The sequence below is a fragment of the Cupressus sempervirens genome, chromosome 4 (assembly GCF_028749045.1).
Source record: "Cupressus sempervirens isolate cs-2001-9-10 chromosome 4, ASM2874904v1, whole genome shotgun sequence".
NCBI classification, from domain to species: domain Eukaryota; kingdom Viridiplantae; phylum Streptophyta; class Pinopsida; order Cupressales; family Cupressaceae; genus Cupressus; species Cupressus sempervirens.
The window spans coordinates 468,187,980-468,206,953 of NC_143121.1; positions in this window are offsets into that span (position 1 = coordinate 468,187,980).

Consider the following 18,974-nt stretch of genomic DNA (forward strand, 5'->3'; position numbering starts at 1 on the left):
AGAAATTAAGGCCCCTAAGGTAAAGAACAACTAGGACACCAATTAGAATATCCACAAGGTTCAGGGGATCACAAGAAAGAATAATGCCCAGCTGGTAACCTGAACATCCACAGTGGCTAGCACACTAGGGACAAACAAGAGGATAGACTCTCCTTGGTTGAATAGAAAGTCTAGAAGTTCAAATCCATCCACCAAGTGCTGACTAAACAAATTATGGACACCCTGCACACTCTAAATGAGAACATTGTCAACTTGGGTGACTCTCTGATGAGAGTCGACTTAGGTGGGGACACTGTACAGAAGACTAGGATGGATTTTGGGCAGGTGGAGTTTGTTGAAGCCAAGGACCAAGTGAACAAGGTGGACTAGGTGGACACTTGGAACAAGAACAGGAATGAGTAGATAGTTAGAAGGACAACGAAGCTACAAAAACTTGTAGGACCTGGAGAAGGACAACCAATAGTCTGCTTCACTTTTGGTTTTGTTCTTTGTTTTGGTTTCTAGCTTTTGCCTTCTAGCCTTGGGCCTTTTGTCAATTTTTGGCTTTTAGTGGCAGTCTCTTGTTAGCTGGACTTTTTATTTTTCTATCTGTTATGTTGTAATCTTTTGGGTTTCAGGATCCCTGTAAAACTTGTTTTACTTAATAAAAAAAACCTATAATTCAATGTAGAATAATCCATCTGTCAAGTGAGGCAATGTGAGCACAACTAGAAATCTTGCCTATTATCAAATAATGACTTTGTTGAAGTCATATTTAAAGCTTGAATACACATGAATGCAGAAGGAAAGTGAAGATAATAAAGTACTTAGAGCTCATAAAAGCTAACTTAATACAAAGTACTTACTACACAAATTTCAAGTGTGTGGAGTATGTAGTGGAAATAACAAAGAATTGATGGTATACTGATGTGGAGCTATCAATAATGAATGTAATAGACATATGATAATGGGCATTAAAAAAATGTTTGCAATTGGAATGACCTCAAAAATCAAAGAAGTAATTTGGGAAAGAAATGTTAGCAGAGGAAAATACTAAAATTTGAAAAAGGTAAGACATGTGGAGATTGGAAAAGATTTTGGAAATCTTAGTGATGTTAGAAAACCATACAATCTACAGAAATATCTCCATGATAACTCCAATTTAATGGGTAAAGTGCCAACTTAGCAATGAAATAAAAATTACGTGGGCCATTTCTTACAATGGACATGTTCCTTTTCCAGTGTGGAAGCTACAATTAGAAATGTCATGAAGCTTGATGCTAAATCATCTATGTCCATTTCATATCCATCACATGTAAGGTTTTCAAGGATGTTTGACAATGAATTCCCTCCATAGTATAGATGGCTAATTGCATAATTGTGAAACTTTTGCAAAGTACTCCATGCTTCATAATGCAACTAATTTTCCAGTTATAGATTTTTTTAATATTTATAAAGTGAATAACCACTAACAAACCACATTCTATATGAATGTGAGTGACTCCATGTGATATATGTGAAGGCCAAATAAGAGTGTTAAAGCCTCTACTTGGTTGTTCATTCCATGAGGAATCGGGATCAATGAATAAATGAGCATCATTATTTTTTAATCCCTTATAGAATATCGTACACCTCAAAATCCTAGGTTTCTATGCGAGGCTCCATCAAAGTTGGGTCCATTGGAGGGCACCATCTAATTTCCATTCTATTAATTCTTTGTGCTGAATTAAATGATGGAGATCCCAGGCTTCGCATTCGAATGCCTTTCCAACCTTTCATCAAATCATCATCCCAAGATGTGAAGATAGTTGTTGAACCTTGCTTTTGAATAATGTGTGCATTGATTGTCTCTAAAATGCAATGTTCAAGTAGTATCAAGGACTAAATTGAGGATTCTTTGTTCCTTAGTATACTTGGATTTTGTTCCCACCACAACGCCCAAACAAATATTAAAGAAAAAAATTGAAAATGAGTCCCCTATTTTATTAGTTTAACCAATCAAATGAAAGAATTTAAAAGTTTATATGAAACTTACAATGTGTATATCTATTTTTCATTTTCCCTTATTTGACATTTTGTATTCATTCTATTGGTCCATACTATTTTTTATAAAAAGAAAAATCAATTTTCTTTAACAAAAATACACATATTTTTCCAACAACAATAATGATATGCAATTAATGATAGCTTTACCTTTTCACAAATTAATTGAAGTTTTCAAAAAGTAATTATGTTATCTTCCACCTCACATAAGACCTAAATGCATGTCTAACCAATAATAACTAAATCATAGTTTTTATCAAAGATTGTAAACATATCAATCTAGGTTATTTTTGAATTTAAGTTTATTTAAAATCTTACTAAAAACTAATTATCACATCATTTAAAAATACATTTACTTAATTTTTTCTTCATAATAATTTTAAAATTAATTTTTTTATTTTAAATTATAATTAAATTAATTAATAATAAAATTATATTTATTTTTTTTGATGATAAGAGGTTGAAGCCAAAATTAATTATTATTTATTTATTAACTAATAATTACTGTTTATTTATTTAACTCAAGTATATTCGAACACAAGGCCTCTCATATAAGAGGCTCATAATTTACCATTTGTGTTGTAGGCTCTTGCATATAAAAAAATTATATTTTTAAGAATATAATGATTTGATAAATTTTTACTAAAAATATTTATAAATTTTATTACAAATTTTTTTTAGTTTAGTTTTTAATGTTTTATATTTTCTATTTTTAATATATTTGTTAGTTTTACATTGTCTTTTACTTTTTTCAATCGTAAAATGCAAAGTTTTTTCACACTATGTTTAACTAGCTATTTTTTTCAATCCTGTTTTAATTCTTTTTCACATTTTAAAATTTGTAAAACTAATATTATTGTTCAAACTTTAAAATTTAGTATTTGACTTTATATTGAAAAAGGTAGAAACAAATACTTCATTGATTTAACTCAATTTTATAATTGCTATTTAAATATTTCTTAAAATAACATAATCTTTAATTATTATTTTAAATTCTTTTCCAACTATCTCTATTTATTGTCCCTATAATAACATATCATTCTTTCTCTTTAAAATCTCTTTCTATGCTTTATTTCTATCTATAAATCTGTATTATCATTATCTCTCTTTTCAATTTCATATATATAAATCTCCATTTTCCTTCTTTTCTAACTATTATGAGGAAATATCTCTTTAATTCTCTCTTCAATGTGTATTTAAAGTACTATATATATATATATATATATATATATATATATGGCTCAACAAAATAATTGCGTAGGTCGAATCCCATATTGTATCATTTATTTTTATAAATGATCCATTCATTGCTTCTTGCGAGTCAGAAGGCCTTCACTCTAGCAACTTTGTCATTGCTCCTTTGTCACCGCAATGTACTTTCATTGTTGTAGTCTTCTGAGCTTCTTAAAAGAACCTATAAATTTTAGTGGTTAACACTCAAACAACGTTGTGGCTAGCCTAGGGACATGAAGTCCCCGTACATTTGGCTATTAACTAGCAATAGGATCACTACTTCATGTTCATCAATGCACATCTATTAGTTTTTTTTCTTATTACTCTAAATTTTATTTTTTCCATCTTATTTAGAAGTGGGAAGGATGCCCTAAGTTTGGCCATCAAATTAGACCAACAAGTTTGTGCAAATCGACATTGAAAAAATATATGATCCACAACTTCAATGATTTTTTTTTTAGCTCCTATAGGTAGGGAACTAATGTTTCTAGTAAAGGTCACCTATTAAATTTTTGCAATAACAATCTTCTAATTCTAAGCTTTAAAATGATTTATTTTTAAAATATATTTATTTGTACTTATTTCTAATTTCTTATTGACTGCTTTGAATTTTCCTAAGGTTAAAATTAATTTTCAAACTCTAAAAAATAACAAAAAAATCTGAGCTCCATTCTGGAAGCTTCTCCTAAGAATTATAGAATCTACCTGAAATCAAAGGATGTCCTCGGGTCATATTTAGATAGCATGACAGGCTCAAAATGCGGCAGAATTTAGTTTGATATCTTCTTTAAAAGCAACTTCTTTGGGCATTCTTACTGTAGAGGCTATAAAAAGCTTAACGAAATGCTACGAAAATTGCCAAGAAAAAATTGGGGAGTGGATTCAAACCTTGCATCTGATCTTATATATTATTGTCTTATTTACATTCAATCATGGAAATAGTAACAAATTTGAGCTAGTTATTGGTTGTGTGTTTTTCCCATAGTGTGGTTGTACAACAGCAAACATTTTAGATTTGGTTCTTCCAGCTATTTCCTATACTGAACTAAGATATATATATCAAGCAAAAGTCAACTCGATCTCGAATAAGAGGTAGGTTGAGGAGCCAATATATGAGCTCAAGACTATTAAGTGACATCTTATGTGAATAGAAGATAATATCTATAGTGGTGTGTTATAATGTAGCATTAATATATTTTTTCAAAAGATACCTTTGAAGCTCAAAAAAAATTATTGGTGTGGTATTATATCAATATATCATTAAACTAGATAATAATCTAGTGTATGTTTATGAACATTATGTATTTTTCATACTATTTTGGACACTTCATATGTTTTTGAATTAAAAAGTAGTTAAACAAGGGAGCTGGCCGTTACAAACAAATTGGAAACTACTAGAAACTGGAAACTACCAACATTTTGGACACTTTCTATGTTGACGTGACATCATATTTGACCATATGAAACAAATACATTGATATAAAAGAAATGAAAATAACTTGAAATTTATACATAACACTTGAAGAAGGAGAAGTTAGGATTAACATGCTTCTTTTCCTTAATAGAATAAAAGTGAATGTATATGCTCCAATATGCTTTAGGTTATAAATAGCTTACATACACACTAAATGTACATTAATAATACTATTCTAGTTTAATTACCATTTGATTTTTTAGATGGATGATGTTTAAGAATAATTATGATTTATTTATGTGGGTTCATTTTAGATATTGAGATATTACCATGTTTCACTATTCTTTATCATAAACAAATATTTACATTTTGTTCTCCATTTTTATTCATCATCTTTATTTTATTAAAATAAAAATAATCTTAATCCCACTAAGGATAAGTTTTTAATGATTTAGTTACAAGAAAAATTGGAAGAAGATTTCAAAAATGCTTACGACTACTAATTATAAATTTAATATTTTTGTATGTAACTATAGTTGTTGATCATGCTAATCCAATATTGGTGAAAGTAAATTTAATAATTAATTTTACATAAATTATTTATTAATTTTGTATAAATTATTTTATATGGTAAATTTTAATTTATTTTCTATTTAAATAACTAAAAATCTAAAACTAGTTACAATTCTCAAAAGTAAATGCAATATTCTTAATTTGTAGTGACAATAATTTTGGCTATTTTGTCTCTTAAAGAACATTAAGATAATCGTTTCTTATGCTTTTCACATTAGGCAGGGACTTGTGCTCGAACAAAGCTCTTGTTAAATATAGAAATGGGTTAGCAATTTTTAATCAACTAAGTCTATCACTTGTAAGCACATGCTTTAATAGAGCTAACCATGAGAGGCACCCAACTTCAGGGGGATGTAGGAGCTCAAACAAAATTTGAATGGTTTGTGAGATGCATAAATGATTTTTAATTTCAATAGTGCCTTATACCCTCAATTCATTGAATATTTACCTAAGTTAGAGGGTGCCCATTTAACTATATCTTTATCATTTGTAAAGAAGATTTGATTTTGTTTAAGGGTATTAAAAATTATTGCTTGATAGGCAAGGTGTACTAAAAGAGTGGTGAAGTCTTTCCATATCACTCTCTTAGTTATGAGTTCTACTCCCTCAACATAGCTAGCAAGTTTTTTTCCCCCAAATGCATGATATTATATATGCAATATGTCTTAACTATTTATGGGAGATCAATGATGGGTGTCCTAACCAAGAGTTGGTCCAAAAGTTTACTTCTTATCCACAATGTAATTTCCAAGTGATATATGAAGTGATAATATCCCTTAACTTAGTAATGAAATTCCACATTGCAGATCCAGCTGGTGTATTTAAAATTGTCATAATTCTAGTGTTATTTGTTGAGTCTAAATAATGTTCTTAAAATATTTTCACCCAAAGTATTGTTGGGTTGGTGTACATTCTTCATACCAGCTTGGCTCCAAAAGCCATATTTCTCAAATGTATATCTTGTACTCCAACACACCCTACCATCTTATCTGTGGTCATGTTTTTTATGGAGACTAGTGAAATCCTTTTCTTTTCAATCATATTATCTTTCCACATGAATCTCAAAATGATCTTTCTAATCTACTTAATGACTGATGAAGGAGCCTTGGGGGTTAGGATAAAATAGTTTGGGATTGTAGCCAAACATGATTTAACTAGAAGAAGTTTGCTAGTGAGTGACAACTATCTTGCTTTTCATGATAAAGTTTTACCTCATATCCTATCAAAAATTAAATCCCAAAACCAATATTTATTCACCCCCATGAAAAAAGGATTCCCAAGTATGTTGGAAGATTTTAGAGATGTGTGGTAATTTCTACCACATAAATATAAAATTATTAAATATTGATAGTATGTTCTAGAATGTTAGGTTACCAATAATATCTAGAGGATTCCAAAACCATCTATAAATAGAGGCATCTTGTAATGTTATTGATATGGACAAAATGTAATTGATATGGACAATGTAATTAATATTGGAAAGTTAATGAAATATGTTAGTGCTGTAGCACATTGAGTATTTTTCTTTTTTTTTGTTTATTTTGCCCATCCACCATTCGAAAGGTGTATTAGAACTGTCTTGGGTTTCTATAAGTGGTATTAGAGCCTAGGGTAAGAAAATCATGTAACCATTTGTGACAGATGAATTAGAACCAGGTTAATTGGGAGAATCTTGTCACTATTTTTTATAGAAGCAGTTAATCAAGGGATAGCTGCAGAAGGAATTTGTTTGTCACCATTTGTGACAGCAAAGAGATTTTTTATTTTGCAAAGCAAGTTTATTTGGAGAACCTTGTCACCATTTGTGATAGATGAAGCTAATTTAAATTTCTAGTGAATCCTATCACCATTTGTGGTAGATGTCATAACGAGGCTATCAAGGGGTAGTTGAAAGAAGACATGAATCCTGTCATCGACATTTGTGATAGATGAGGCAAGATTACAAGTGGATCATGTCACTATTGATAGACATCAAGAGAAGAAGATCCAACTATAGTTGAAGATAGAGATCATTGGAAAGAGGAAATTTTTGGTAAAAGATTTAACCAATACAAAATGTTTGTAGAAATTAAAAGCCATAGCCCTAGAAGAGAAAATGAGTCACACACCTTAATAAATGAGGAAAACCACAGTCCTATATTTATGAAGGCATATGAAATTATGTTTTTTGCATAGTAGTTGTAGAAATTAGTGTGAGTGTTGGAAGATTCTAGAGATGTGTGGTAATTTCTACCACAAAAATATTAAATTATAAATTATTGCTAGTATGCTCTATAATGTTAGGTTACCAATAATATCTAGAGGCTTTCAAATCCTTCTATAAAGAGAGGCATCTTGTAATTTTATTGATATGGACAAAATGTAATTGATATGGGAAAGTTAATGAAATATATTAGTGCCACAACACATTGAGTATTTTTCATTTTTTAGTTTATTTTGTCCATCCACCTTTCACAAGTTGTATTAGAGCTATCCTAGGTTTCTACAAAGTAAGAGCTAGGTAGATTAGCTTCATGAAAACCAAGATAAGCGATAATCCTATTATTTAAGGAGGCCTTAACATGGAAAAAAAAAATGGTTGATTTTTGTTGAATGACTTTTTGAACTGATGCAACCTCATACATATTCAAGATACATTTAATTTTATCAACTTTAATAAGTGTAGCTTGCACGAAGAGAAATGTATCATCTATGCTAAAATTGAAGTGTGAGGAATACTATTTCCTTTCCACTCCCCTTTATCGTGCGATTTACAATTGATTTTCTTTATACTTCTGCCATGATGAATAGGAATGAGGATAACAGGTCTCCCTATCAGACCCCTTGTGTACTATTCAAGAGACACACTAGTGTACAATGAGTATTGAAAAATGGCTCCTCTAATACAGACTAGAATCCAATTATACCATTTGTGGTTGAAGCCAAATGCCAAAAGAATCTTATGGAGAAAATCTCACTTTACTCTATTATATGCTTTAAGCATATCCAATTTAACCACACATGTTGGAGGCCTATATTGTTTGATTGAGTGCAAAACTTCATGTGCCACCATGACACCCTCATGAGTTTTTCTTCATGGGACAAAGCCTAACTGGTGCATTGAAATGATTTTTGGTATTAAATGCTTAAGTCTAAGATATATAGCCTTACTAAAGATTTTGTAAATTGCATTGCAAAATGAAATTGGTCTATAGTCTGCAAATGTGTTTGGCCAATTAATTTTTGGGATTAAGGTTATGTCAATAGCATTGAAGTGGCTATCCCAAATTTTTCCAAAAGAAGATTTTCATGAAACTATCTACACTTGGTTCTTTATCTATAGCTAGGGAGAAAACCAAAATTTTAAAATATCAACCAACGTGATTAGTTTCAAAAGTTGATTATTATCTTTTTGTGTGACTAGAGAGGTAATATATTGCAAAATTTTATCATATCCAAAATCTTGGTTATCTAGGTTGTCTAAGCTAGGTGCTACAAAATTTATGAAGAATCTTAGACATTCATGAGACATTTCATCAGCATTGGTAATAGTGTCCCCAAATAAAGCATATTGTATGGAAAATATGGTGTTAATTGATTTCTTGACTTTGGCAGCATTGTGAAAGTAAGATGTGTTTTCTCTCCCTCTTTAAGCCACACCTATCTAGATTTCTATTGATAATATACTTCCAATCTTCTTTGAATTTATTATCATTCATCTTGAATAATTATTTGTTTATCATATAGAAGTGTAGTAAGTCCATATTGAATGATATATCCATGCATCTCTTTTCATTCTCTCTCCACGGGTTTTTTTGTTGAAATATTTTTTTTAAATATTATTGTTCCATTTTGAAATATGTATTTGAAGATGCTTCATCTTCATATGAAATTGACACATGTATATCCTCTTTACAAATGGTGTTGAAGTCTATTGATGCTTAATGTTTTTTAGAAAATAGGGTTTTCTCAGCCACATCTTTTAAAATTTGAAGACTAGAGATTTTATGGCATGCTTAGGGAAGTCACATATTGTTAATGAAATGGCATAGTGGTCCAAAGCCAAGAAAAAAAGACATCTAATGGTAGATTGGACTTGATTAGGAGTAATCCCAACCCCTAAGATGAGGAACCTATCTAGTCTCTCTGATATCTGATGGAAATCTTTCCTCTTATTTATCTATGTGAATTTCCCATTAGAAGGCAATATTGATTAATGTATTTTCTTGAATAAAAAATAAAAATTCATCGATGACCACTTGAGGGGGTAATATGCCATGTCACTTCTCTTGTGGTGAGATAATGGCATTAAAGTCTCCCCCAAGAATGTAATTTTGATTTCGGAGGGACTAAATGGAATTTGATGGTGCCTCCCATAATTTTCATTTTTTTTCTTGTGGATGTGAGAGAATATAGATCATGAATCGAATATCAAAGGAAGATACATGATATGTTTTTGTAAAAAGTTTGTCAAAATCTATCCATTTTTCCTAGTCTGCATTATTTTTGTGCAGGACAACCCATATCAGATATAAGCACATTAAACTTGGATTGAGTAAGGGAAGCAAATTTTTGTTGCAAGGAAGAAATAATTTGAGAAATACTAATGATAGTGGAAACAATAGAGGAAATAGGTGGCAATGACACATTTTATACACCAGGAAGTGTGTAAAAATTAGCTAGAATGCTAGAGGTTGGACATTAGGAACCATAGTAAGAAGATTAGGATAAGTGTAAGGAACACTATTGTATGAAGGTTTTAAGATAGGAAATGAAGTAGGTGGAGCACTCATAGGTAGAGAAGAAATAGTAAGACTACTAATAGGAGGATTAAATAGTTTAATATAAGTAGTCACAATAGGAGCAACATAAGAAGGAATGCTAGAGATAGGTTTGGAAAGAGACAAGGTAGGTTCAACACTAGTGACATGTGAAGCCATTCCTATTTTAGATGTGACTTTATTTAAAGGCTTAACATGAGTGTGGACAAGGTGAGTAAGACCACGCAAAAGATCCATCATGTCCATCATTACAAATCACTTTCTTAAGATCATCAAAAGAAGCCATAGTATCAGTAATGTGACTCTCCTGAAGAAATCAATCATGCATTTTGTCAATCTTAGTAGTAATCTTATGAACTTGTTTAGGAGGAACCCTTAAAGCCTCATCCTCATCATGAGATGAATGAGAAAATTCATGCTCCATAGAAGGATTAGGGTCATGAGAAACTATAGGATCAATAAGGTTCCAAAAGAGAGAAGATAAATATTGATTAGAGTGAGCCATGAGTCTATGACTTCTCCTAAGGGGATACTATAAATAGGAATTAAGGTAATATATCCCAAGGATGCAAGATTGTTGCCCTAGGATGCACCTACATTTGATACCCAAGGTTTCAAAAACAAGATGTTCCATAAGGACTTATTAATATCTGAAGAAATTTAAAATATAAATCCCATGTGCATTCTTAATCCACATCAAATCCTCTTCATCAATCATCATAGAAGTTTTTCCAAACTTACTACTACAACCAAGTGTATCATAACAAATGGTAGCTCTTCTCTTGCTACTATAACTACCAAGATCAAATGAATCATACTTGTTGCAAGCCTTCATCTGATTAGAAATTTATTTCTTCTTCCTCTACTCTTAATCACAAGATCAAATAATTGTCTTTCAATAGTAGTAACCTCAACCATAGGTTTTTCTATCTTCACATTGAAAGTCTTAAAAATACTTAAGTTCTCATTATAACATTTGGGGTCAAATTTCCATGGTAGATAATTTGTGGGTTTTCATTTTTAATTTGTACGTAACCTCAATTGATAAGTAGGGGATAATTTCCATAGAAAGTCAAATTGTGATATTGCTATCAGGATTTAACAGTGTGATTTTTGGGTCGAACTCACTAACCCATGTTTCATGAGTAGTGATTCAACATGAATCCATATCTCATGAGAATAAATGGAACACTTAGCACTCATTGGATATAGGTGATGTTCATAAGGGTGAAGCATTAGGACTTCTCGGGAAGTCCTAATGCTTCACCCTTATGAACATCACCTAGATCCAATGAGTGCTAAGTGTTCCATTTATTCTCATGAGAGATGGATTCATGTTGAATCACTACTCATGAAACATGGGTCAGTGAGTTCGACCCAAAAATCACACTGTTAAATCCTTATAGAAATATCACAAGTATCCTCAATGTCATCACAATATTGACATTTGTGTTGCAATTGTGACACTCATGTGAGTATAAACAAAACAAAGACATGACATAAATCATTTCCCATTTGTTTTGATGGATTGTAGAGAGTTTCATGTGAAACAGGGTGGAGAGCTCCGAATGAGGGTGGAGAGCTTCGAACATTAGTGGAGAGCTCTACGATTTGAATGTTGGTGGAGATTTTATTGCCATGCCCTTGTGATCTCTTCATTTCATTGTCGTGCCCTTATGCTCTCTACATTTCATTATTGTTCCCTTGGTAGAGATCAGTGGAGATCTAGGATTCTATTATCGTGCCCTTTTGATTGTTGCATTTCATTATCATGCCCTTGTGATCTCTGCATTTTGTTTTCGTGCCCTTGCTCTATAATTTTGTTGCCATGTCATGCCCTTGTGATCTTTGTGCCCTTACTCTTCCATTTTCTTCAAGTGGAGAAGATGTATCTATGTAAACGTTCTTTTCTTTTCCTTCTAAACATGTATTTCTTTATATTTCCCCTAGTAGGTGATTAGAGAAGATTCTCTTTATGTATATGTATGTGTATATATACATACATACAACACATATGTGTGTATCTATGTATGTATGTATATATATATATATATATAGATCTCTCTATTATATACATACATATATGCATACATACAAACATAAACACATACATGTGTCCATGTATGTATATATACACATATATACATACATACATTCATACATACATATATATATATATATGTATGTATATATATGTATATACATATATATATATATATATATATATGTATGTATATGTATGTATATACATACATACATATACATATATATATATATATATATATATATATATGTATATATATATGTATGTATGTATATACATACATATACATACATACATACATACATACATACATATATATATATATATATATATATATATATATATATATATATATACAGAGATCACAAGGTGGTGCCAACGAGATGTAGAGATCACAAGGGCACAACAACAAAATGTAGTGATCACAAGGGCATGACAACAAAATCCTAGATCTCCACTAATCTCCACATTCCAGAAGATCTCTCTATACATACATACATAGAGACACACACACATGTGTGTGTGTGTGTATATATATGCATATATATACATATGCATATGTATATATGTACATACATACATACATATATACATACATCTGCATATACAATTTTATCACCTTGGAAAACTATATTTGATCCTATTAGTTGAGAACAATTGATTGTTCATTTTATTGTACCTAATCAAATGATAGTTCTAAAAGGAATTTGGAATCAACCCAGCTAATCAACAACTAGACCAATTTAACTGGGTTATGGCTTGTCTCTTCTAAAAATATCTGCTATGATATGTTTTTGTAAAACTTCTTGCAAACTCTACCCATTTTTCTTGGTCTGCATTATTTTTTTTAAGGATCTTGAGGTAAGTCACTTAGCATGGGTTGAGTGAGTTTTATTGTTTTATTAGTTGGATTCTAGAATATGTATGCAATTGGATCAATTTTTCTATTGTGCCAAGATCTCTTTGAATATATACATACATACATATTTTTATTACACACACACACACACACACACACACACACGCACGCACACACGCACGCATGCACACACACACACACATATGTATATATGGAGATACATACATAAAAATATACATACATATATATACATAAATAATAGTGATATATGTATTGCATCTGCATTTGCTTTACCATTTCTTATAAAAGTGTTTCAAGGTTGGGAACCACTTTAATATCCTTTGCACTATTTATAGGTAATATCATTGTGGCAAAGGCTTCTGCAAGGGAATGAGCCTCATGATTATGGCATTTACACAGAAGCAAAACTTGCTTCTTCGACTCCTTACACTCAGCTCTTCACCGAAGTTATTCTTCTAGTAGTGAGAATAGCTTCTACAAATTCTTGGGAGCCAAGGGACCCTGAACCTATGTTGCATTTTCTAGAGACATGGGAGAAGTTACTACTAGATTCAGTACTTCATAACATTATGGATCATATAGTGATGCTCAAATTAATAGCAACAGTAGATACGTGGGATCCTCACAAGGACAGTGTGCCAATACATGCAAGCTTACTTCCTTGGCTTCCACTGTTGAGCTAGTGTATGTGATGCAGGAGCATCAAGACATGCAAGGATCCCTAAAGAAGACAAAAGATGGATCAAAGTCAAGGAGGAGTTTAAACTAATCAATTGGCATGTGTTGAATCCAATCATGGCCTTAAAAAGCTTTAAAGATGATAAAAATATAATGAATCCTAAAGGGCCTATTAAGGACATTAGGATATTTGATAGTGAAATATAGGAATAATGACATATTGGTGTTAATTGGGTCCTTAGGAGACTTAAAAAGGTTTATGATTGGTTAAATTGGTCTTGAGCACCTAATAGGAAAGTTTAGTGGGTTAATTTTTTATTTTATTCAATAAATTGTAAGTTGGGAAATTCAAATATTTGAATCCCAACAAATAGTTCCATTTTGGGAGGAAATTAAATTTAATGAGTTTCAGGGATAACTAGGCATTGAAACTGATCCAAATTGGGTGGGATAGTTGTAAGCGATGCTATTAATTAAAGTTTGAGGCATTGTATGAAGAGAGTAGTACTGGGATTGATCAGTTCTATAGACTATGCAAAGAGAGCAAATAAAAACTTCATTTTTCAAGAATTTGGTGCATGGTAACTAAACTGTCATTTATTTCTTGTAGTCTTATGATCTCATAAGCCTTTTTTCATATTGTTTGATCAAATTCTTATGTACTGATATTTGTGAAGTTCATTCCTTTCAAGTTTTTTGTCACTGCTTTAAGGGTTTCATTGTTTTCATTAACAAGTTTGAGTTTCTACTTGAAATGTTGATCATTCCATGAATGTAGGAGTTTTATTCTCATGGAATGATCTTGTAATAGTATGTACAAATCATATCTAACAATTTTTTGATAGGAAGTTCTAAGGATTGGTGATCACCATTAGAGTTTGTGAAGTAAAGGGCACTAAATTCATGGCTATGGAGTAGCAGTAGGAGTTCTAGTCATTAGAGGTTAGTGTTTAATGATTGGAAGTGCTTTGGAATGTTGGATCCAAGGTGAAACAACCTTCAATTGAGTCTAAAGGTGCTTGGAAGGAACATATTTAGAAAACCCTACCTTGGATAATTTGTAGGAGACTAATTTGGGGCTTTTGGGATTATAGAAGTTTTGGCATTAATTCCTTTTGGATTTGGAACATTTACAACATAAGGAGAGACTATCTAGATTTTTGGGTCTTGGTTATACAAGAGACTTGTAGTTGCTTTGTTAAATTGCCCTCTTTTCATGCATTTTTTAACCACGTTATGGTAATAGCAAGATATGGTCCAAAGGAACACATGGAACCTTTTGATATGTTGTAGTATGGCTTGATGAGTATTTGAATCTAGTATTTTTTTGGATAGTGTTTGGAAAGTTTGAGAGGAAAGTTCACTTTTGTGTCACTGTAGGGCTACTGGGAAATCAATTAGGCCTCTAGGACAATTTGAGGTATTTGGGTGTTGGATGCTACTTGAGGACCAAAATTTGGTTGAATCCTTTTAAATATACCTTGATTTGGCCTAAGACACCCATCCTAATCATTAGAGAGGAGTTGAAATTGTTTGCATACTTTTTTCTTTGTAGACAGTTTGGGGAACCTTGTGTTTCCCTTATAGGTTTAAGTGTGATTAACTTGGTTTCAACTCCCACCACCCTTACCTTTGCATTGGTATGGAGCCTTTATATCCAACCATTTTTTATAATCCTAACATGTAAGTGATGCATTTACATATGAAATTTTATCACCTTCAAAAATTGTATTTGATCCTGCTAGCTGGGAACAGTTGATTGTTCACTTTACTGTACTTAATCTGATGATAGTTCTATAGGAATTTGTAATAAACCTAGCTAATAAACAACTAGACCCATTTAAATAGGTTATGGCTTGTTTCTTTCTAAAAAGATCTACTATGATATATTTTTGTAAAATTTCTTGCGAACTCTACCCATTTTTCCTAGTCTGCATTATTTTTGTCTAGGATTTTGAGGTAAGTCACTTAGCACAAGTTGAGTGAGTTTTATTGTTTTTTTATTTGGATTCTAGAATATATATAACTGGATCAATTTTTCTATTGTGCTAAGATGTAATAAGAACCTTAAAAAAGATCTATTTGTATATATACATAAATATATACATAGACACACACACGTGTTTGTATGTATGCATGTATGTATATATACATACATATACATAAAGAGATGCTTCTCTATATATACATACATAGACACACATATGTATGTGTATTTATGTATATATACACATACATATACATAAAGAGAAGCTTCTCTATTCACATACTTAGGAAAATATAAAGAGATGCATGTTTAGAAGGAAAAAAAACAACATTTACATAGGTAACTCTTCTCCCCTTGAAAAAAATCATAGAGCAAGGGTACAAAGATCACAAGGGCACAACACAAAAACAAAATGCAATTATTACAAGGGAATGGAAAAAAAATCCTAGATCTCCATTGATCTCCACCCTCATTCAAAGCTCTCCACTCTCTTTTGCATGCTTCTCCCCACAATCAATCGAAACAAATGGGGAATGATTAATGTTATTTTTTTAATTTTTAATTTTGTTTATAATCCATATCCCACAATCCACAAGATCTCTCTATATATATACATACATACATACATATATACATACATAGACACACATATATGTGTGTTTTTGTATGTATGTATACACATACATACATACATACATACATACATACATACATACATACATACATACATACATACATACGTACATATATATATATATATAGATATACACACACACACACACACATACATATATACATACATACATATAAACAATCATACATATATACATACATGAAAACAACAATGCACTTTCTAAGAGTTTACAATTGTTCAACAAATTTAATATTTTACAAGAAAATGCATTTGAAGAACTGTTATCTCAAAAGAAAGATCATGTTGTTGAAACATTATAGAAAGTGCTTGACATGAGATGTCTGCAAGTGAGTGTGTTGACCAATCATGAAAACTTGAATGCTGAAATAAAATCCATCAATGATCAAACACCTATGCCAAAGTTACAATACAATATGAAGTTGATCTTATATATGGTAGAGCCATATATTTAGAAGTTTTATGATCAAAATTTAAGGCATGAGAGATAAGGAGAAGGGGAAACTTTAGAAAGAGAAGGATAAGGAGCAGCTTTAGAAAGAGATTGCATGTGGAAACATTAGATAGACAACATATAGGATATTAAGGAAGCCACTAGATAGAATCTAGGAAAGTGTTGTGGTAGGTACTATGACATTGAAATCACTTGCAAGTTTCTTCAAGAATTTATAGTCCAAATATCAAGAGGACTACAAGTTGTGTGATTTTTCATGTATTGCATCTACATTTTCTTATAAGAGTGTTTCAAGTATTGGCACAGTCTCCTTGTGATGATCCCAAGTATCTATTTCTTATAAGAGTGTTTCAAGGTTGGGAACCTCTTCAATATCCTTTCTAGAAAGGAATAAGCCTCATGATTATGGTATTAACACAAAAGCAAAACTTACTTCTTTAACTCCTTACACTCAACTCTTCACTGAAGCTATTCTTCCAGTAGTGAGAATAGCTGCTACAAATTCCTGGGAGCCAAGGGACCCTAAACCTATGCCACATTTTATGGAGACATGAGATAAGTTGCTATCGGCTTTAGTACTTCATAACATTCTAGATCATTTATTGATGCCCAAATTGATAGCAACAATAGATACTTGAGATCCTCATAGGGATAGCGTGCCAATACATACATGGTTACATCCTTGGCTACCATTGTTGGGCTAGTATATAGAGCCTTTATATCCTTGGCTACCATTGTTGGACCAGATTATGGAGCCTTTATGTCCTTGGCTACCATTTTTGGGCCAGCATATAGCATTTTATTATTTTATTATTTAGATTTTGGAATATGTATGCAGTTGGATCAATTTTTTGTTGTGCTAAGATGTAATAAGCACCTTAAAAATATCTCTTTTTATATATAAAGATATACATGTTTAGAAGGAAATATAAATATATACATGTTTAGAAGGAAAAGAAGAGAACATTTATATAGCTCTTTCAAGAAAATGGTAGAGCAAGAGCACAAAGATCACAAAGACAGGGTAATGAAATGCACCAATTACAAGGGCATGACAATGTTTAGAGTTCTCCACCCTCTTTCACGTGTAACTTTGACAATTAAAACATATGGGGAATGGTTTATGTCATGTTTTTTTTTTCTTTATACTCATGCGGGTATTGTAATTATTATGCCAATGTGATGGGGACAAGCCAAATAAAAGGAATGGACACCATAGGAAAGGGGAAAATTTTATTAACTATGTAAATATGCTATTACATTCAGTACAGAGAAAGTAGACTTCAAAACATGCCCTATGGGCTTACAATAGCATAAATCTAGAGATAATTTCTCCTTTCAGTACCTCCTCTCAAACTCCACTCTGAATTGTCTTTTACAATGCTAGAAATGTTCTTAAATAGACCCCAAAGGGTTAAGGATTAGGAGTACATTCTAGAATGTTCTTAATTGAACTTCCAGGAGGCATAACTTTTGAACCATAGCTTCGATTGACAAACCGTTTACATTTTTGGAAAGCTCTCGAAGTGTTCTATAGCCCTATGGACCAACTTCGCTCATCCCCCATTTTTTAGCCCTATTTGAGGTCATTTAATGCCTCTAACCTAACTTTAAAGCATTCTTAGGATGTCTCCAAAAACCAAAAAACTACAATAACTTTCAAACCATGGGGCCTTTTGACCTGATTCTTTTTCTAGAATGCTCTAAATTACAATGACAATAATCCAACCAATTTACACCTTCTAGTTCATGAAAATTATGGCTCAATTACATACTCTCTTTTTTTTTGGCATTTACACATATCCCAAGGTGCTCAAATACTCTATCCTAGAACACTGATAGTGGAACTATGAGAGTTGGAACCTTTATTTGACCCAAATGGGTATCCAAAAATGAAAACACATGAAATAGAAACTAAGTCTAAGTACATTTTTTTGGGTGACACAGGATTGCCCTTATACCTCTAGATGCTCCTGCATCAATGTCTGTATTTTGATGGTATTGGGGATAATTGCAAAAAAATTTTTTTATGAAAATCACCACAAATTACACCGTCGTCACAAATTGCCATTGCAATTTGACCTCAAATATTATAGCATATGTGGAAAATAAATCAAGAAAAGAGGAAGGAGATTCTTAGTTGAACTTTGAGAAGCTATAGGATAGGCTAGCAACTAGAAAAAGATTAATGCTTTTATGAATGTAGGGAAGGGGAAGTTCCTTCCCACAAAGCCATGAAGCTAACATTGTGGAATGTTATGAGCCTAAATGCCCCTA